Genomic DNA, 22406 nt, shown 5'->3' on the forward strand with positions numbered 1-22406 from the left:
ACGGTGGATGGCATTGGACTTGGGGTCAAGAGGACCTGAATCCAAATCCCTTACTAGCTGTGTGACCCTTGGCAAGGCACTCCACCTATCTCTGCCTCAGCTTTCTCATCAGGAAAATGGGGACAATATGAGTCCCTCCCTCAGAGGGGTTCTGGGAGGATTAAATGACAGAGCACATGCAAAGCACTTTCCAAACCCTAACGCTCCGTAGACTGGTAGCCGTCATGACTTCCCCGAAAGCACCCCACCCCTCCCCTGCTTCCTGACCCGTGTCATTGAAACAAAGCCAGTTTCAGGTGCTCCAGGATTGTTCCGCAAAGACATTCCTTGGGGTGTCCTCCTCAGTGGCTCATTTGGTCTATTACTGAACTAAAGAGTTGAGCTTCAAATGTTTAATTGCACGTCGATCCTGGAACATGGAATTCCTCTTCTTACAGAAACAATGCCATAAGTGGTAATGAGGCTCCCAGATTAGCGCACTGAAACCCATCTGTACTGACCAAGGGGTAGATTGGTTTGCTTGTTGCAAAGGTGTTTTAAATACAATTTATTTGGGCGTGTTTGTTTTTAAGGATCATGATTGGAAGTAGACTGGAGAAGCGCTGGGCTGCCCACCCCCGTTGGTAGATGGCACGTGATGCCAAGGCCAAGCCTCAGCACAGACACAGGCCTCAGAGGCGTGATGCCAGTTGGCGAATGTTTTTCACCAGCTCTGTAAAGTTATTTTTGGCAAGAGAAAAATCTATTAAGACCATTCCATAAGTAACATACAGTTCAGTTGTAGTTTATTCATAACTAATGAAAGGGCTGCACAATAGACTTGTGTGAAAGCCCGGGAGGGAATTAACTTTCCCAGTAGAAGGGTTTTGGAAGGCAGGGAATCTGGGGAACCCGGATGGGGGAAGGGTGGCCTGCAGTCCATGTGAGAACCTGGAAGAGACCGCATTCATTTTGGCAGTAATTAAGAATGCTAATCTGGAACATCTCATTTTAATTAGCACCCCTGGGCTGCCCCCATCCCACTCTGCTGAGGCTTTCTCCAGAAGCAAATACCGTGGGCAGCTTTGCTGGGTCCTAGAGGTTTTATTTCAGTTGCCTTCTATTGAAAGCTGGGGACAGAGCCAGGTGACATTGTGCCGTGGGTACCTGTGGTCTTCCAAAGTATTTGGAAAGCAGCTTTTGGGCAGGCAGTGGGATGCCATGGGAAGAGCACTGGATTTGGGGTCAGAGGATGTGGGTTTGAATGACTGTGACCATCATTTCCTGTGTGACAAACTTCACCTTTCTGAGGCCTCAGGCTCCCCACCCGTGACACAGGGCGAGGGTTGGACCAGACGGCCTCATAGGCCCCTTCCATCTAAATTGCTGCTTCTGTGGTCCTTGGTCTGCATCTTGGGAGCTGGGTGAGCACGAACTTTTCCTTAGGGACTAATGAAGAAAGCATGTGCTGGTGCCTTCCTGGTAGATGAATTGGATGTAGCGCACAAAGTGTTCTTTGAGAAGGATGTGGAACAGCTCCACGACAGAGCCCAGCATGGCCGTCTCACAAAGCCAACAATGTTTGCAGTGTATGGAGGGCTTGGGACACATTCCTTGCTATCCCCATTTCTCAGATCAGGAAACTGAAAGAGGCATTTCAGTAACTTGGTCTAGTTGCAGGACCTAGATAGAATGGAAGTCTTTTTTTCTTTTTTTCTTTCTTTTTCTTTTTCTTTAGAACTGGGAGGAAGCAGATAACTTTTTCTCCTTCCCATTTTACAAATGAGAGAGCTGACACTGACCTCAGTGCTCAGTGGGCAGACCCATATGTATATGTGTGAGTATGAGTATGTCAGGGAGTCACTTAAGTGACTCATTTCCTATGAATATCTTCCCCTCCCCCCCCACCATATCTAGCTTTCTAGGGAAGAAGAAAAGGTGTTTGGGCTAGAATGTTCTGAATGGTGTGCCGAGTGACAGACTTCTCTGAACCCATGGTCGGATCAAATGGAAAATGACTTAGGGCTTTTAAAAAAAAATTCAGTGAAAGATTTTAGGATTATTAAATTACTGAGATTACTGGAGATAGGCCCAGAGATAATCTAGTCCCATTTTACAGGAGAAGAAACTGAGGTCCATGGAAATCAAATGACTTTCCAGGATACTGGGTCCGGAGCCGGAAGGGACCTCAGCGTTTGCCTTGATTTTACAGAGAAGCCAACTGAGGCATGGGGAAATCCCTGAATGGATTTAACTGCGCAAATAGAAGGTTTACAAAAGTCAAGGCATCTATGGAGAAATAAGAGTAAGGGAGGAGGGAAGATCTGCATTTTCATCAGTGTAGGGAACTCCCAGAGGGATAAGCTCCCTCCACCAATGCCCATAAGTACTTTTTCTCAGACAGCCGGGTGGGACGCTGGGAGCTGCAGTGACCAGCAAGGGGGAGCCAGAGACAGGCCTTCTTGATGCACAGGCTGGCCCCCTTCTGCTTTCTTACTACGTCATGGTGGAGGAGGGGACAGCTAGAAGTCTGAGTAGAATGATGGGTGGGTGGGGGAGGGATTTGTGGCAGCCCCGTCTGAAGGAGATGTCACATACAACTAGACAAAGCAGAAAGACTTTGGATTCTTGTACCTCCCCCAGAAGTGTGGAAGCTCACTGAGGGCAGGGGGTGAATCCCCAGCACCTACGGGTGCTTCGTGAATGCTTGTGAAATCGAGTAGCTTTTCAAAATAGATGAGCTGTTTGTTATTGTTATCAAAGGAAGCACCTTTAGTTCAATTCATCTAGTATGTATTAAGCACCTACTGTATACTAGATACTGTGCTAGATACAGGGCTTACACAGGCAAAGATGAAAAGCAGGCCCTGCCCTCAGGGAACACACAAAAATCACCTCTTTGAGGAGGAGTAAGAGATGTGTCTGACGTTTACTGGGGACAAAATCAGACTTTCATCTTAGTAAATCTAGGTGACGTACACAGGCCAGTTTTTTTCCTCATTCTAGATATGTATGTGTGTGTGTGTGTGTGTGAATGGGTGTATGTGGATGTGTGCATTTGTGTGGTGTGTCTGTGTATGAGTTGGTGGTATATATATTCTGTGTATGTGATTGTGTGCAGTGCACTGTGTATGAGTTTATTTGTGAGTGTGAGTGTGTACATGTATGCGTGGCATCTCTGTGTGTGAATGTGTATAGTACACTGTGTATATGTGTATAAGTATGTATGCATATGTGTGGCATCTGGGTATTTATGTGTGAGTATGAGTGTGTGTATGAATGTGTGTAGTGTGCTGTGGATGAGTATACATATGTGTGTGAATATGAACATGTGTGTGTGGTGCGTGTGTGTGAATGTGTATGGTGTATCTGTGTGTAAGTGTATATATGTGTGAGTATGAGTATGTGTTTTTGTGTATTTGAATGTGTCTAGTGTACTGTGTATGGGCATATGTATGTGTGTGTACATGTACGTATGGCGTGTGTATGTATGTGAATGTGTATGGTGTGTCTGTGTATAAGTATATATGTGTGAGTATGAGAGTGTATGTGAATGTGTATGGTGTGTCTGCGTATAAGTATATATGTGTGAATATGAGTGTGTGTGAATGTGTGTAGCACGCTGTAGATGAGTATATGTGTGTGTATGTACATGTACGTATGACGTGTGTATGCATGTGAATTTGTATGGTGTGTCTGCATATAAGTATATATGTGTGAGTATGAGAGTGTGTGTGAATGTGTGTAGTGTGCTGTGGATGAGTGTATACACGTGCGTGGGAGAGCGTGTTGGGCATGTGCATTTCCCTCGACGGTCCCTGTGGGCATCTCAGGCTAGGATGACACTGACCGCAGTACTCAGCGGGCAGGCCCATTGCTTCCCCCTGGTCCCCTGCTCCAGGCTCTGGGATAGACTCATAAATCCCGTGTGTCTGGCAGCCGGCGTGCAGGGAGACAAAGGCGAGTGTGGGGGTGGGGAGGTGAGAGAAACGCAGCCATGGAGTGTGCTGGGTCTGAAAAGTGGAAGAGCAGCCCCCACTTCTGGCCTCGCCCCAGAGCCCTGGCTGATTACAGCCTGACGAGGCTTAGGTAATCAGCGGTGTCTAGTCTAGACTCCTCTTCTTAGGTCTTGGAGTAGAAAACGTGTAGTTGTCTTCAGAGGTTACCGCCTCTAACGCCTGGGCTGGGCAGCCCCTACCTGGGTGGGTGGGGGTCACGTGGTTCTCCTGAGCTTGGCAAGTGGGGGGAGAATCAGTCCAACCCCAAATTTAGAAGCCTGCTCCGATCCTCCCCTAAACGTTCTCTGATTCAGTTCAACTATCACACCCTCATGAGATCGGTGATTTAGAGCTGGAGGGACTGTAGAGGTCACGTGGCCCAACCCCCTCATTTTATCTGCAAGGAGACTTAGAAGCGGAGAGGGTTGCTTGCTCTTTCAGGGTCAGCTTACCTCCTCTGACCTGCTTATCAGACACGTGGGATCGCTGAGCCCCACAAAGGCTTGTCTACACCCCTACGGTCAACATCAGAGTTAGGGCAAGGCCCTGGCTCCAAATCCACGGCTCTTTCCTGTTTGTTAGATGGCTGCTCTCATTTCACTTCTGTCCCCCTCGTATTTCATCAGGATTAGGAACCCCCAAGATGGAAATCCCATCCACCCATTGTCGTTTCGTCATTTTCGGTTGTGTCCGACTCCCCGTGCCAATGGGTTAGGGTAGAGCCTGGAACACCCAGAGCTGAGGTACCTTGCCCAGGGTCACACAGCCAGGACGTGTCAGTGGCGGGATTTGAACCTGGGTCTTCCTAACTCTAAACCAGCTCTCTGTATTCCACCCTGTTGCCTATTCTTGGTTTTAATCAATGCAGTAAAACTTCAAAGAACCAGGCTGCTCGGGGAAGGGCCTTGGGTGAACAGATCTGTTCTGGTTCAGATTAAACAGAAATCCTTTTGTAACTGTTACTTCCACCCTGGCTGATAAAAACAATACAATGATGAGAAGCATTTGGACGTTAGTGCGACCCGGAATCTGCACTGTAGAGCGCAGAGGAGAGCTCAGGAGGCAGACAAGCCGGGCAGGGCTGGGACTAGCGGCTTCACTTTGGCACGTACTTGAAAATAAACACTCTCTACCTACCAGAAATCCAGTGTCACATGCAGTCGTCAAAACATTTCTCTGGCAATGTTACTGTTTATCAAGCTCCTCATAATATACATTTTTTTGAAAATGCTGAACTGTACCACACAGGTACACACATATGGTCACTTTTTTTCTAGCTGTAATGAGTCATCAAAGTCTCGTATAAAATCATCTGCCCCCTCTCTCCCTTCCTGCAGTGTGGTCTAGTACAACAATGGCCATAAACATTTATTAAGCACCTACTAGATGCTGTGCACAGTGCAAGGTGCTAGGGATAGAAAGATTGACAGCCTTGCCCTTTTGGAGTTTGTAGTCTTCCAGGAAGAGGAAGTGAAATGAGCACATATTCCACTATGACAAGTTGGGTGTGATGAAGGCAAGGAGAGCTAGATGCACTGACTGTTCTCGGATAATAGAGGAGGGAGGAAAAGGAGATCCTAGGTCGGAAGAGTTTTTAGAATTGAAGCATCATCTGGCCGTCAGACATCTTTCTCAGAACCTTGGGCTCCTTCACGATTCTGAAGGCCCATTCTCCTTGGCTGTAGCTGTGCAGATGTGGTACATGCAGGAGCCAGAGTTGGGTGGGCATCCGCCCACCATCCTTGCCCATCTGCCAGGACTCCAACTCTGGATTTTATCTTTGTTTTCTGCCCTCTCCCATAAAAGCTAACTTTCCAAGGCTTGGCCTCTGCCTCTTCGACGTGAGGGACAGAAGGAAGTCCAGATCCATTGGGGATTGTAGTTACTAGTGACCAGTCTTCAGTTATCTTGTTGGGTCTATGGTTATGGACCTGTAGTCTTTTCCCGAGGATTATTGGATTATGATTTAGAGATGGAAGGGGCCTTTGAGATCATCTCATTATTGCTTTTGCGAATCTCATCCAAACAGCTGTGCCTTCTCAACTCATATTCTTTTTTTGCCCTATCTAGAAATGAAAAGGCTCCTAGAAGCCCCATAGTGTGCTCCCCACTGCCATTTTATGGTGCAGTGAGAGGCAGGGCCAGGATTCCTCTGACTCCCAATCTAGCCCTCTTTCCACTCTGCCAATCTGCTTTAGTAGACCCCTCTGCAGAAGGTTATCCCAGTGCCCTGGAAGCCTTTCTCTAGGGCTCGAATGCTTCATGGGCACCAGGGCATCACTTGGGTGTTCCTCTGGCACCCTTGCCTCTTGCCCCATGCTCAACCCTTCTCTTCCTTCTTCTAGACCCGTTGGATTGGTGTCCTTCACTCTACTCTTCATACAGAAGCCATCCGTGGTGGAATGTGCCACAGCCCCTGCTTATGACAAGCATACATCTCCTCACTCCCTCTCCTTCATCCACAATTGCCATGCTGGTGAGGTGGTGGTGGTTAGTGATTCACAGCTGTTTGCCACCACTAGGAGAATATTAGTGTTGAAAAAAAGTCCCCTGTCTGCTGAGTTCAGCTTGGGATCATGGAAAGGGACTGGGCAATTTTCCAGATGGCATCTAGCTCAATCTCTTTCTTTCTATTCAGTTCTGGGCCCAGACCATTTCCCTGATGCCCTTTGAAGACCTTCCATTCCAACGAGGAGGGAAGGACAACATGTAGACAGATAAGTAGAATACAAGGGTCATGTGGTAAAATGGGAGCAAAGGATAATTCCAGGCAAACTGCTCTGGGAAAATGAAAGGACTGTCCAAAACCTGTGGACGGATGGCCAACATCATTGGCTGCCCATCTAACTCCACAGCATAGTCGGAGATGCAGTGTTTCTCATTTACTCAATCTCCGGTATCCATTACTAGGTCGAGCTCCTGCATCAATCAACAAGCATTTATTAAGTGCTCACATATCCCGGACACTGTCCTATAAACACAAATGTGAGATGTTGCATTCTACTAGATGAATTTACAGTGAAAGCTGGCGTTTCTACCACACTTTTATTTGTAATAGACTGATATGGCAGCTGGAGAAGAGGGAGGTATGGCAGTCTAACTCTCCCTGTATAGACATCCCCAGCTTCCCTGACTACGTAGGGAGGAATCAGAGGTTGGGGGCAGTTAAAAGAGGTCACAGGGTCAGGGCTTCAGTTGAAGGTCAGAAGTCAAAACATTGGATTCTCGGTTGATGAAGAGAAGGTGGAAAGTGGAGGAAAAGAAGGGAGTTTCCTTCAGTCAGTGGGTTCCTGTCCCTTCCTCAGCTTTTTAAGAGAGGGAGATGGAGCAGGAGAGGAGTACCGGGTATGCCGCATTAAAGTGTAATTTGGACTCTTGTCTCCATCTTGCCTCTCCTCCTTCCCCCCTCAAACCCGGAAGGTCAAGATTTCCTTCTTTTTCCTTCTCATCTCATTCTCAGATGTCCCTTGGAAGCACAGGATCTTTCTATGAATAAGGATAATTAAGATCATTGTTTATAGGGAAAGGAATGAAGGCTCCTGTTTTTATCCAGTGAGCCTCGTGAATTTCCAGAAGGCTATTTGGTGAAATAGGGGGAAGAAAACACAACAAACCCCCCCCCAAAACCCAACCCTGATGAAGAAACACAGGGCAGCGAGCATTTGGTTCATTGATTTTGGACAAGCTCTGATTACTTGGCATTGGGTGGGTGGGTTGTAGAAAAGACAGAGTTGAATAGAATCCTCAGAGCTCTGCTCGGAGACCTTGCCGAGACAGGGAGGATGAGTGACGCGGGGGCCCGTTGTGAGGAGGATTGGGGTCATACATCACTAAAGTGACACTTTACAACTATCTCCCCAAGGTGGGAGAGTCAGAAAAGCTTGCTTTTCTTTCCCTCTTATCTGTAACTGCCTACTAAAACGTAAATGCCAGTAAAACACTTCATGCAATAGAACGGCCTTGTTTACCTGACGTCTGAGGGGTTCATTCTTCAATTTATTAGAGCCTGTTTTTTTTTTTTCCAAAGCAATTTTAACAAAGTATTAATGCCCTTTATAAAAATAACACTTAATTTCTCCTTTCTCTTCCTTTCTTTCCCTCCCCTTTGAACCTGCTCTTGTAACTAAGAAAAAAAGTATTATTTGTTCTTCATTCTCTCTGGTTTTTTTTTGGGGGGGGGGCCATAGGGTTAAGTGACTTGCCCAGGGTCACACAGCTAGTAAATGTTATGTGTCTGAGGCTGGATTTGAACTTAGGTCCTCCTGAATCCAGGGCCAGTGCTCTATCCACTGTGCCACCTAGCTGTCCCTGTCCTTCATTTTCAAAGAGGACTGATGGGAGTGTGATGTCTTGACCTGTGCATGAATTGGATTTAAGTGAGGCAGAGCTGCGCAGTCATCAGCCTCGTTCTCCTCCAGAGTCACTGGAGTCCAGTGGCAGGACATAAGTCTTGACTTATGGCTGGCGATGGCCGCACAGCTGACCAACACAAGTCATGGTGTCTGTGCACATCTGCCACAATCGGCCTGGGTGGTCATCTGAGGCCTATCTGATCTCTGGATCCATTATGTTGCTCACTGCATTTATTCCAGATTCTGTGGCGTTTTTGCATTGTTTGTATTTATATTAGAGGCATGGTGAGTAGATAGAAAGCAAGCCTCAAAGTCAGTAAGAAAAGGATTCTAGTTCCTCTTCTGACCCCCAGCAAGTTGCCACCCCAGGCGACTCTCTAAGGCCCAAAGTTGGGGGAGGTGGGGGGGGAGGTGCTGGTTTCCATTGAAAGGGAATTTCCTCACCTGGGAGCTCTCTATGCCCAGTGAGATCCCAGTTCCTGTCCTCTCGGAAGCCACCCTCAGTTTACTCAGGAAGTGACTTCTTTGGACACATCCAGTTTGGATGTGAGCTCCTTGAGGGCAGGGATCATGCCAGCCGAAAGTCTAGCTTCTAGAAAGCATTTGTGCTTATTGACCGGTGGACTCTTCTCTTCCTTTCCATTATTATAGTCGGTTGTAGGCCATTTCTTCTGCTCCTGCTTTCTCTTCGTACACTTGTTACTGTACTTCTCCGAATTCCTCACGTTGGTGGCTGCTTATGGCAGGATGACGGGTGGTGAGCTTGCGGTGGCCATGGACAAGAGTCAAGCTGGCTGGGTGAACGTGGATGGTTGGGATCTGGTTGCAAGTCCCCCATCAGTAAAACCCCAATCCTGTTGGAAGCGTTCAAGTCCGATAATTCTCAGCAATATCCTGTTCCATTTCAATGATATTCCATTACACCCCTGGAGCACCTTTGCTTCAGACATCTCCAAACTGATGGGCATCTGCCATATTTCCAACTTTTTTTTTGCTATCACATGAAGGGATGTCACGTGGTACAGTGGAAAGAACATTGATTTTGGATTCAGAGGACCCTAGCCCAAATCCCAACTCTTCCACATTCTGCTTGTGTGAAGGTGGCCAGGTCACTTAACCTCTGTGAGGCTCAGTGTCTTCCTCAGTAAAACTGATCTAATCAGTTGGATGATCTCAATCATTGCCTCAAAAGATGGTGGTCAGAGTAGATTTCCTCTGGCATCCCTTCTGTTCCCTCTGAGCTTGTGAATTGAGGTGAGAGAGAAACTGAGTGAGGAAGCCTGTTGGGTGTTGGTTATACTCCCTGTGATTGCTGCAGTTGGGGTTGGGGGATTGGGATTAGTCTCTCTCGAAGATCTGGTGCCGTCTTACAGTTGATTTGGACAAATAAGGCTGTTCTGTACTTGTCAGGGGTGGTCTTTTCCCCTGGCTCAGCTCAGTGCCCTGCCCATGGAATTAATTGCATTCTTTAACTTCGATGTCTTTCCTTTGGTGGCAAATGTGGGACCTTTGCTTGGAGGGGAGGGGCCCAGTGATTCTGGGAGCTGAGGGTTAGTCTTGCCTTACTCCCACTAGCTTGCTGCCTGAAGCCTTGGGTAAATCCCAGACCCCCTCTGTGGGCATTCCTACCTTCCTCTTTAGGATGCTGGGAGGATTTAAAAGCTCATGCAGCATTTAGAGAGTGCATTTGAATTTAAATAAAGGGAAGTGGAACAGCTTTTGCCAATGTAATAGAGTAATCGCCTTATTGTTCAAGGCAGAAGTTCAAGCTTTTCATTTGGCAGCTGTCGACAGATGTGGACTTGCTGGGGCTCTCCTGTACCTCCTGTGTTTGTTGGGAGAAGCAGCTGCTCTCAAGTCAAGTTGAAACACAACTTCACTTCTCCCGGTCCCCTGAAATTTGCCTTCTGTCCTGTCATGTCGTGTGTAACTACTGGGCATCTTTTAGTTGAAGAATGAACTGCTCAGCTGTGGTGAAGTCTGTCTTGTCAGGAATGAGTGGTTAGCTCTTCGACAAGCTTGAAATGAGAGGAAACAGGAATTTGGACAAATGATTAAAAAGCCCTTGAATTTGGAGTCTGGACTGTGTAGTTGCAAATTAATCCAGAATGCACAATATTGAATTTTGAGTGTAAAAGATTATCTCAAGTGAGCTTTTAAAAAATAAAAGCAAAAGAAAGCAATGTTTAATTAACCTAAGGAGTTCTCTGCAATTGTGGAATGACTTCTTTTTTCTCCCTCCTTCTATTACATTAAGACTAATTGAATCCGTACTTTTATTTTCATGCACTCTGATGAACGCTGAGTATAGTCAGACCACAACAAGTTCTGGTTGTAATCAAGTGATTATGTTTCAAGTTGATGGTTGTATACCCTTAGAAGTAGGGAATGGGAGAGAGAGTGGGGAGAAGATTTTTATTCTATTATTTTTGTAGATCTTTCATAAGTTACAGGGTTCTTTATTTTGTTGTAATTATCCTTTTCCCCCCTACCATCCATGTTGGATCTTCAAATAGTGCCCTTCACTTTGGAAACTGACCAGAAGAAACCAAAATTCAAGGATAATACAGGGGTGGATTTGGTGGGGAGTTATGCTTTTCTTGGGGAAAAGCTTTCCCTCTTCCCCCTTGCATTTTTTTTCAGCAGAACCAGGATAACCTGAGTCAAGGTGATAGAAGTGGAGATGTGGGGGTTGATGTGATTGTGAGATGTAATAGATTATCCCTTTGTTCTCTTCTTCCTATGAAGATTTGTGGGGGGGGGGGAATGTCCATAAAATCTGTGACTGGAGCCAGTCTGAGTTGATGGTGCCATAAAGAAGATACTGGCTCAATTTATGGGTTCACTGCACTTGGCCATGAGTTCCTCTCCCCTCCCCACCCCCAAGTAGCAATGACCCCTGTGCTGACTAGTGATGACTCCTCCTATTCTGCTAGTGGCATCATTATGGAATACCAGTGAGAAAAGCCATGTTAATGTTTGGCTGAATAAATGGTAGATGATAAGCAAATATGGGTTGCGGCATGTTGAAGATTGCTGTATTAATTGGATTGGATTTCTTCAGAAGCCTGTTTCTACTGAAAGAGAGAGAGAGAGAGAGAGAGAGAGAGAGAGAGAGAGAAAATGAATTAAGGGCATACCACAACTGGAGAATTGCTAAACAAATTGTGGAGCATGAATGAAATGGGCTATAAGAAATAGAGAATGTGAAAAAGACAGAGAATCATGGGAAGATATTTATGAATTGATGCAGAATATAGTTAATAAAGCCAGGAAAACAGTGAAAGCAGTGATGAGGACAAGGAAATGGAAAGAATGAAAAACAGTGACTATCATGTTATTGCAATGGTCAAGTATGGCCCCCAAAGAGGGAGAAAATGAACCTTCCTCCCTTCTTTGCAGAGGTGAGAGACTGCAGACATGCAACATTGCTCAAACTATCAGATGATGTTGATGTGTAGGATGGTTTTGTTCTGCCACTTACCCCCTCCCTTCTCTTTTTTTATTGGTTACAAGAGCTGGCTTTTGGGGGAGTCATGAGAAGGAGAAGAGGAAGGATATGATAGTAAATGGAGGTGAAGCAAAATCAAAACATATCAACAGAAGCAAAGAAGATGAAGGCCATATAAAAAACTTGATGTCATTAAAATAATAATCTGGTAAAAAATCCATCCTCTTTGTTTTTGTGAAGAGGGCTCTTGAACTCTGGACACCTTCTACAGTATTTACTAGCTGTGAATATTATGTACAAAGACAAAAAAAAAGGATCCCTGCTCTCAAGGAGATGACTTTTCCCAGTGGGGATAAATATATATATATATATATATATATCAGTGAGGTGCAGATAATAAACAATATGTATCTGTGAGGAGCAGATAATATGAATACCTCTATCTGGGAGCGCTGAAGTAATTTGCCTGCCCGGCAGCTGCAGCACCATCCTCCCCAATTCTAGCACCTCTGATGTGCTGTCTTCCTCTACTAGAATATGAACTCCTCAAGGGTGTCAAGAGGAAGAATTTGAACCCAGGGCTTTTTTCTCCCACTTAACAGTATTTTTCCCCAATTACATGTAAAAATGGTTTTTAGCATTCACTTTTATAAGATTTTTGAGTTCAAATTTTTTTCTCCCTCCCTCCTTCCCTTCTCCCCTTCCCTCCCCTCCAAGATGGCAGCAATCTGATATAGGCTGTACATGTACAATCATATTAAACATATTTCCACATTAGTCATGTTGTGACAGAAGAATCAGAACAAAAGGGAAAAACCACAAGAAAGAAAAAACAATAAAAAAAGAGAAAACAGTCTGCTTCGATCTGCATTCACACTCCATAGTTTCTTCTCTGCATGTGGATAGCATTTTCTACCACGAGTCTTTTGGAATTGTCTTAGATCCTCGCATGGCTGAGAAGAGCCAAGTCTAGCAAAGTTGGTCATTGCACAATGTTGCTGTTACTATGTACAATGTTCTCCTGGTTCTGCTCACTTCACTCAGCATCGGTTCATGTAAGTCTTCCCAGGTTTTTCCCAGATCGTTTTGATGCCAAGTCTAGCATGCTATCCACATTACCCTTCCATCCTTATCACATTCATATCTATTAAAGACAAAACTTTCTGTCAACTAAAAACTCTAAAATATTTTTCACGTAAACCAACAACTTCATTTCCCATATTCTTTACTTATGAAACTGGTTTTTATTTAATTTATTTTATTAGCCTAAATATATAGGACTTCAAACATCGTCTCCTTGGTTTTTGCCCATCGTTCCAGGCTACTGAGATCTTTTTTGAACTTTGATCCTGTTATCTCCATATCTGGCTCCTCCCACTCCCCCCCCCCCCATTGTGTCATTCACAAATCTCTGGAAGTCATCAATGAACATATTGGAGAGGATAGGCCAGTATAGCCATCTCCATGTTCGGCCGCTCAAGATGCCTCTTTTTTTTTTTCTGGTAATTTCAGTAGTTTGGGGATATGAGGAGCCACTGACTTGATTTATGACTCTACCTCACTATTTTAACATCCATGGGAGAGACTTTGCCAGATGCCTTCTGAAATCCTGAAACATCACAGCCACCAATCTAGTAACCTTGGCACAAAAGGAAATGAAGTTGGTCTGTCCTAATTTATACATAGTGAAACGGGCTCACTGCTGGTGATCACTACTTCCCTTTCTAAATGCTCACAAACCCTCTGTTTAATCAGCCAGTTGTCATTTTACAGGGAATCAGTATTAAAGTCAATCATCTGTTGCTTGTTTAATTCTATCTCCTTCCCTTTCTTAAAAACTGGGGTAGCATTTGCCTGTCTTCAGTCCCCTAACAGTTACGATTTTATTAATAGTTCCTGAAGGATCACTAATGAAGGTCATTTGGCCATGCCATTGAAAGGGTCTTCAGAAGAGATGGGAGATCCCTTTCCCTACCACCACCCCGCTTCTTTGTAGAGGTAGAAGACCCAGGGTGTGAGATACAGAATAGAACATCAGACTTTTTCCGTATGGAGATCAGTTTTGCTGAACACATATTCCCTTCTCTTCCCACCTCACTCCCCCTTTTAATCATAAGAGCTAGGAGATGGGAAGAGGGATAGGTATAGTGGGAATGTAAGGGATATAAAAACAAAACATAACAATTTTTTTTTTAAGAGAAGGTCTTTGGAATCAGAGAGTCTTGAAATTGGAAGGGACCTTAAAAGCCATCTAGTCTAAGCCATAGTTGAATAAGTACCTCTTCTCCAACATTCTTGATCAGGCTTTGCTTGATTACATCCAGTGAATCTTGATTTTTCTGAAATCTACTTTCCTGAAAGCTAAGGTGCCTGGTTAACTATCCTCTCCATGCTTCCTCATGTCAGTCATGACCCTGAAGATCAGATGATCACCTTTTATCAAGATTCCTATGACCTCAGCTTTGGTAACCAGGTCCCCATTGTTGGGCAGAATTGGGGCCAAGTTTACAGTTCCCATTACTGCTTTTCTTACATCCTGATGTTAAATAGTTGGCAACTAAGGAATCAGGTGCTTTGCTTTGGGCAGAGAGAATGTGACCTCTGAAAGATGGCCACATTGTTGAAGCTGTTCTATCACTAATGTGCCTTAATGGTTTTGTGACTTTCATCAGGAATTCTTCTTCCATTTCTTCCATCTGGCCACATGGTCTGTAGTATAGCATTTCTGTTCTCTCCTGTTTGATACTCATCCCGGTGGTCTGAAGCACTCCTCTCCCAACCAGATTCATGTTTTTCCAAACAGGTTCATATTTTCATGACATAAAATTCATGATATATTCTGCCCTCGTTCCTTGTATTAGAGTTATTTTTCAAACAGTGTATGCCCTTTCATTCCTGTATTTCAGTTGTGAGTCCAAACACACTCAGTGCCAGTGATGCTCAGATTTTTTAAAGGAGTGTTGTGTTGTCAATTTAGAGAGAATTCTTTTTGGTAGAAACCAATAAGGTTTTTTCTTAAACGATGGTTTGGACAATTGTTTTCTTCCCCCAGAACATTTTGATTTCTCTCTATGATTGTGAATCGGACCCATGTCCCTAATGTCTTAAGGTGGCCCAACTACTAATGACTAAAATGGACAGTCATGTGATGTTTTTTCTTAGACCAATAAACCACTTTTCATTTACAGCCTCAAGGTTTGCTTTTGAGATGCCCAAATCGCTGGGGGAAGCTGGCGATATCAGGCACTACTATTTTTCACTGAAGTAGATCTCATCTGACGTACAGTAGGCAAAGAGGGCTGTGAGGAAATGTGACTTGTCAGGAGATTCAGATCTGCGTTTTGATTGGTAAACAGAGTCAGGGTATGAGATTTCAATGAACTCCTTCGGTCCTTAATTTAGAAACTGGCATTGTCTTGTGGCTGAATTAGGGTGTCCTTTCTAAGGTATATTGGGCTAGTGGGGCTTTCTTTTTCCCTTTAGGCTGACCTGAAGTTTCAAAGTTTCCATTGCTATCCATCCTACCTTGGGCCAGATGTTTGCCAATATTTCTCAGGTCTACCAAAATTTGAGCTTCCAGTACCTATTTAAGGGATATGAAAAGATCGTGGGGAAAATTCTCCAATATATTCTGGTCTAGGAGAAAGACCACTAGACTCAGTCAGGAGATATCTGGGTTCTAAGGCTAGGTCCGATTCAGGTTATACTAATTGCCTACTGTATGCCTGGCACTGTGTATGTGTTAGGGGCTGGCAAAGCCATGACAAAACAAACAGTGGTGCTTACTTTCTGGGAGCTTACTTTCTTATGTGGGTGGGGGAAGCAGCAATATATTGACAAATGAATATAAGATGTAAACAAAATTTTTTGACCTTGAACAAATTACTTATGTTCTCTGAGCCTCAGTTTCTTTATTTGCTAAATAACTTGTGATCTCTAGGCCTCCTTCCAAATATAAATCTGGGTACCTGTGACCTTTCCTTCTCAATTTCTTTGTATTTCTTCCCTTCCCCTCCCCTCCCCGACAAACCTCTTGTAACTTCAGGTTTTTCATGTGAAAAATGGGCTTGTCGAAATTTAACTCTTGACATGGCTCTAAATAACGTGTATTTTGCTGTGAAAAGCCATGTTAGAATGACTTTCCTGGGAAAGGTTGGTAACCTATTTGGAGACTGCCGAGGATCATAATGATACATAACACTGATAGAAGGTTTTAGAGTTTGCAAAGTGCTTCACATGTGGTGAGTTATTTGTTCTTCACAATAACTCCATTATTATTCCCATTATACAAATGAAGAAACTGAGGCAGGCAAAGATGAAATGACTTGCCCAAGGTCACACAGTTAGTAAATGTCTGAGATAGGATTCAAAGTCCAGTCTTCCTGACTCAAAATCCAGCACTCTGCTACATCGCTTAGCTATGCACAATCTCAGTTAAAAGGCACCTCACTCTGACCTCTACTTGAACATGAATTCCTTCTCAAACCTTAGACCAAAGGTCATCCAACTTTTGCTAGAAGATCTTCATCGAAGAGGCTCGTGCTTCCTTCTGAGGCAGTCTGGACCCCTTGGGTAGGATCCAAGTTCTCACTGTTGGGAACCTTTTCCTGCTCAACTTCGCCACTGGAATTTCCACCCATCATTTCTAGTTTGGTTCTTTGGGAACAAGTAAGAAAAGTCTTCAGGAGCCCCTCAAATACTTGATGACAGCTTGCATGTCCTCCCTGAATCTTCTCTTGTCCAAGCTGAACATTCCAAGTTCCTTCAGCTGACCCACTTTTGGCATGGCCTCTAGGTCCTTCACTGCTCTCATTTCCCTCCTCTACTCGCCCCCACTTATCAATGTCTTCCCTAAGTAGACCACTCAAAAAAGGAACACGATACCCCAGAGGTGGTCTGACCAATCAATCCATAAGCATTTCTTATGAAGCACCTACTGTGTGCCAGACAAAATACAGCAAGGCTATCACCCCCTTGCAGAGAGCTGTGATATAATTGCAAAGTTAAAAAAAAAACATAAAATTTTATGAAGAAGGTGATCACCATGGAAACCTATGAACACACACTCAGACACTCTCTGTGAATCTTATTTTTCTCTTTTTGTTTTTTTTCCATTTAGATGTGATCATCAAAATACTGGGTCTGTACCTTTATGACTATGGGCAGGTGTCTTCACTGGGGTTTCAGTTTCCTCCTCTGTAAAATCATTGGGCTGGCCTCTAAGGTTCCTTCCAGCTTTAAACCCATGATTCCAAGACACTAGCTATTGGGTGAACTCCGGTAAGTCCTTTCACCTCTGTGAGACTCAGTTTCCTCATCTGTAAAGGGAGAGGGTTGACCTTGAGTGCCTCTGAGGTCCTTCCAGCCCTAGGGTTCTAGTTGGCTTCTGATGTGGGTCTCAGAAAAAGTTGGCTGGCTTTCTTTGCGTTTGCAGAGCTCAAGAACGCTCGAGCCAACGGTCACACCATTTATCTCCCAAGTTCAAAGTCTGTCTTAGCTGGGTTGCCAGTGAAAATGTGTCAATTCTTGAAGCTGTATTTAGAAAGGCCAGGGTTTAACAAATGGAAACACGTCCATCATATGATATGCAAGTATCGTCATCAACCTTGTGGGAAACAACGTTTGTGAGTCTGTCCTGGGATTAGGGGATCAAAAACCTGCTCTGTACTGATAACATTAACAACCGCACAACAGCTGACACTTCCATATTATTAGAGCAAGCCTTTGTGTAAGGTTGGCAAAGCACTTTGTGGGTACGATTCCCTTTGATCTTCTGTGGAGCAGTGGGAAGAATGCTGGATTTGGGTGGAGTCTGAAGACCTAACTTTGAAATTCTATTCTACCCATCTCTATGTGACATCAGGCAAGACAGCTCACCTCTTGGGCCTCAGTTTCTTTACCTGTCAATTTGAGGAGTGGTTAGATATGGGTCTCTAAGGTGTCTTCTCTTTCATAAGATCTGGGGTGTTATGATCCAGTCTGTGTCATCCTGGGGAGGTCACTTAACTTCCTGAGTTCTTAACTCCTTAGCGGCAAAACTGGGCAGGGGGAGGGAGCCAGACTGGACGACTTGACCACCAGGGTCCCTCTAGCTCTCTCTAGATACATGGTCCTGCCTGAGTGATCTTGGCTGGCCGAGTTCCTTCCCCTCTCTGGGTCTCAATGTCCTCATTGGTGAAAGGAAAGTTTGGGATTAGACCATCTTTCAGGGCCTTCCCCTCTTTCCTTTTCTTAGAGATTGAGGAATGAGGTGAATATTTAAGTCCCTCTAGTTCTTGATTTGTGATTCTCAGATTCTCGGCACCTTCTCCCCTGCATTCAAGGGATCTTTCCACTTCTGGGAGGAAAACGTTTGAGCCTCAAGGGACCGTCAAACTTTTGGAGCTGTTTTTGGCCCATTATCCTGGATAGATTTCATCTCTTTGTTCCTGAGTTCTGGCAAATCCGCAAATGCATTGTTCTTTCCTCCAGCTATTAATCGATGTTGTTTGGAGCTGCCAGGGATGGACGAGTCTGGCTGTAAAAGTCACCGAAACTTGATCCCAGCTTCATGAGGGTGGCCCTTCCTTCTGAGAAGAAGAACAAGAAAGCTGTGGGCCAGCTCCTGCTTCTGAGAACCTCGCGTTCTTTCTGCGGGAGGGAGAGAGACAAACCATTGTAAATACTGAATAAGACACCGGGTCCCTTGGCGAAGGTTCTCCTTGTGCAGACTCTACCCCGTGTCACCATCTTCTTCTTCTCCCCTCCCCCCATTGATGCAAGATGAAAGATCTAAAGTTGGGGGGATAGTAGAGCCACTGCTCTGATGAGGTGCTCTGACCCAGCGCCTTTGGTCCACATGATGAAAAGGAGTTTGGAATTTCACTGAGTGACTTTTCTTTATGTCTCTGCAACCAGGAGGAAGATTTTTTAAGGACTGCTTCATCTATTTCCCATCTCCGAGTCTTTGCCACTGGCTTTCCCTTTGCCCAGTGCACCTGCCCTCCTCAACACCATGTCTTAGAATCCCTAGTTCCCTTTAACATGCTACTCAAGCTCACCTTTTACGTGGGGCCTCTCCTCATTCCTCTAGATGTTAGTGCCTCCCCTCACCCACCCCTGCCATCAACGTGCACCTCTTTGGAATATATTTTGTGAATGTGTGTATGTGTATGTTCACATGTACATATCTGTGTATATGTGTGGTGTTGCCTGTGATAGAATGCAAACTTCTTGAGAACAGAGACTTTTACTCTTGATTCTTTTATCCGTAGCGCTTGACATACAGTCGGTGCTTTTCAAATGGCTATTGATTTGCTTCTTTGTATGCCCAATGTTTAGTGCAGCGCCTGGCACATGGTAGGTGCTTAATAAATGTTTGTTCATTGATTCTGATTATTGATTTTCATCTTTAAACAGTCTGACATGGATTCAGGAAAACTTGATTCAGATTTTACTTTCTGACACTAATTAGTTGTATGGCCTCAGTCTCTCTGAGTATCAGTCTTCTTCTCTGTAAAATGGGGACAATAATAGCACCTGTCTTACAGGGTTGTTGTGAGGACAAAACGGGATCGGGTGTGAAAAGCACTTTGCAAGCCTTCTTTTATTATTGGTACAGAGGAAGGAATGCTGCATGTGGAGGCAGAGATCCTGGGTTCAGAGTCTGTTTTTGTTTTTGTTTTTCCTACTCATTACCTGTGTGATGTTGGGGAAGTTACCGGCCCTCTCTGGTCCTCATCTTCCTCTGTTTATGAAATGAGGGGATTCGATTTGATCTCTCAGTCCTAGAGTCCTTCAGACTCTCTGGGATCTCATGGTGTCTTACATCCTGGGGCACTTCAAATGTTCGCCAGTTGGAAGGAGGCCAGATTTGGTCATCAGGGAGCTGGCAAACAGCCCACCTTGGTGAAGTTTGGTTGGCTGTCGTCGTGGACGGCAGCTTGGTCAGAAGGAAGGATGCTGCATGAGTAAGAGGAGGGCGGGAGGATGCTGGATGGGATCTCCTGAGCTGCCGCGGGGAGAGGGGACCCACTGGGCTCCCGCTGTCCGGCAGGTGGCCGGCTTCCTTTGCCATCTCCCCCTCCCCGAGGAGTAGCTCTTATTTCTGCCCCAGAGGAGGGCAGAGGGTAGGAGGCTCTGACATCCAGCAGCTCTTAGCAGTGAGGGCACTAAACAGGCCTCCGGATACGGCCTCGGAGGAAGCTGCAGGTGGGGACCTGAAGGCAGGGAAGCCGCCCCAGAGGTCAGAGTCCCAAGGCACGTCCTCTTTGCTGAGGGTCAATGCTTCTGTGGTGATGAGGTCACAGGGGGCCGGTTTGAGGTGCCTCGGCCTGGTGGCTGCTTCTTCCTCCCGGCCTGTACTTTGGACGAGCTTGAATGAGCTGGCAGAAGGCGCTGAGGAGAGGCTGACCCTTCTCTGTCGACGCCTGAGCGCGACCCTCCCACCCCAGAGAGAGTCAAGGCGGCCTTGGAGCGTCGGATTTAGGATCTAGGGCTGGAGGGGACCTCAAATGCTCTCCAGTTCAACCCCTCCATTTTACAGCTGGGGAAACTGAGGCCTAGAAAAATGAAGTCACTTGTCCAGGGTCACACAGAAAGTGCCTCATAGGATCCTCCAGAGCTGGAAGGTCCTTGGAAGATAGTGAATTCATACCCACCCCTCCCCTCCATTTTATAGAGAAAGAAACTGAGGCAGAGAGGCAAAACAAATCACTCAGGGTCATATAGGTAGGAATTTAAGGGACAGTAGGTCTGGAACTGGAAGAAACCCTATAAATTAATCCCCACCCCCATTTTATGGATGAAGAAACTGAAATGCAGATTGACGGACATTGCCCACCAGAGTCACACAACTTGTGTCTGGCTAGGATTTGAACTCAGATCCTCTTCACCCCAAATCCAGTGCCCTATCTATTATGCCATGCTGCCTCCCAAGTTAGAAAGACCTGGATTCAGATCCTACGTTTTCCATTTAGCTGTGTGACTCTGGGCAAGTCACTTGATGTCTCTGACCCTCAGATAACTTTCTCAGACTGTAACTTATATATGACTTTCAATCCCATACAGTAAGATCTCACATCCTAGACATACGGTCCAAGTTTCTAGAGGCTTTCTCACCCGTCAGTCTTTCCTGTACACAAACATATGGATGGGATTTTGCAGACTCTGGAATGTGAGAGAAACATAAATAGTGTGACCTTTTGTTTTTGCCTCAGAATAGAAAAGAATTAGTTATAACAACCCAGAAAAGTAGTGAGTGCAGTTCAGATTCCCCCCGTTTTGCAGAGACCCAGAAAAGGGTCTGATCAGCGAGATTCCCATGGCTAGTGAGTGGCAGATGCAGCCAGGATTTGAACCCGGATCTTCTGTCTCCCAGGTGAGAGCTCCTTTCACGGCAGGGTCTCCCCATAGTAGAGAGTAAGAGGAGGTGCTGACATTGACTTCCTCGGTCAATTTTCAGTCAGAGAGAACTCGGTGAACACACTACAAACCAACCCAAAAGAATTCTCGGAATACTAAACGCCCTGTGGTTTTTGCCTTGGTCACACCTTTCAGTGACCTTTTCCTCTGCCAGATTTGAACATGCAGCTGAGATGAATCAGATGACCCAGTGGGAGAGGACTGAGCTTGCCATGCTTGGTGCCAGCATCGAACTTGAGGTAGAATTGTGTGAGAAGTACAGAGAGGCAGCCTGGGGCCGGCTGTCCAGGGGAAAATAAATGAACGTTTGGAGCTGCCTTGAAAAGTAGTGAGATTCCTGTTGGTTGAAAGCATTCAAGGAGAGGCTGGAGGAGCGGTACAGGGGATTCTCTGGTCCTGAGCTGGACAAGGTGACTGCCAAGCTTCCTCCCTGCTCTAACGTTCTGTGATTCTATGACTCCACGCAGCCTCCCCAGTGACCCACGCCATAAACCATTCTGCCCACCCTACGGGGCAGGGCGCCCGTAGCCCGCTGCCCCACCCCTTGTGATTTTTTTGTTAAGCCCTGCCACGGTGGGCTCTTCACCCAGCAGCATTTCTGGAGTTCTGTGCTAAGCTAAATAAAATTAATCAAAGCAAACAGTCCCTGTCCTCCAGCCGCTGACCTTCCAACGAGGGAGGCCTCATGGGAGAAGGAATGGACGTAGAAGATGTAGACAGGGAAAGGAGGCGGTGCTCTCACCAAAGAGCCCTTCGGCATTGACGGGACCATTGAGGCTTTCGCACAAGGTGGGATGTGCATACGTGTGTGAGCAGAGATTTGAGAAGCCAGGAGGGAGAGGCAAGGATGGGGAGCTTTCCAGGCTTGGGGACAAAGCTGAAGAGGAGCTATCCCTGCCCGCAAGGAGCTTATGTTCTAATCGGATGGACGAGATGGCCAGCTGTGTGTCGATGCAGGCCATATACAAAATGAGTGCAGAAGCTATGGGGAGAAGGTGGCGTTGGCAGCTGGTGGGGAGCCCTAGGTTTGGTGCTGAAGGAGATGCTTGAGCTCAGTTTTACGGTTCTCGAACCCCGGCCATCTTCATATGGCAAGAGAGCCCCGAGGTCATTGGGCTGAGCCCAGCTGTGTGACGCAGGAATTGAGAACAAAGCAGGAACCAATTGGGATGGAGAGCTGCCTCCCTAGAGAGCCATCAGCTCACAGGATTCAAATAACGAGCA

At 45.7% G+C, this 22406-nt stretch overlaps 1 protein-coding gene across 5 annotated transcripts in view; it reads left to right on the top strand.

Moving 5' to 3' along the window:
- Positions 1-22406, top strand: part of LOC114040256 (arf-GAP with GTPase, ANK repeat and PH domain-containing protein 1) — a 414344-nt gene that overhangs the window by 77138 nt on the left and 314800 nt on the right. The gene's annotated exons all lie outside the window — the stretch shown is intronic.

This window comes from Vombatus ursinus, unplaced genomic scaffold, assembly GCF_900497805.2.
Source record: "Vombatus ursinus unplaced genomic scaffold, bare-nosed wombat genome assembly UNPS02012901.1, whole genome shotgun sequence".
Taxonomy (NCBI): Eukaryota; Metazoa; Chordata; class Mammalia; order Diprotodontia; family Vombatidae; genus Vombatus; species Vombatus ursinus.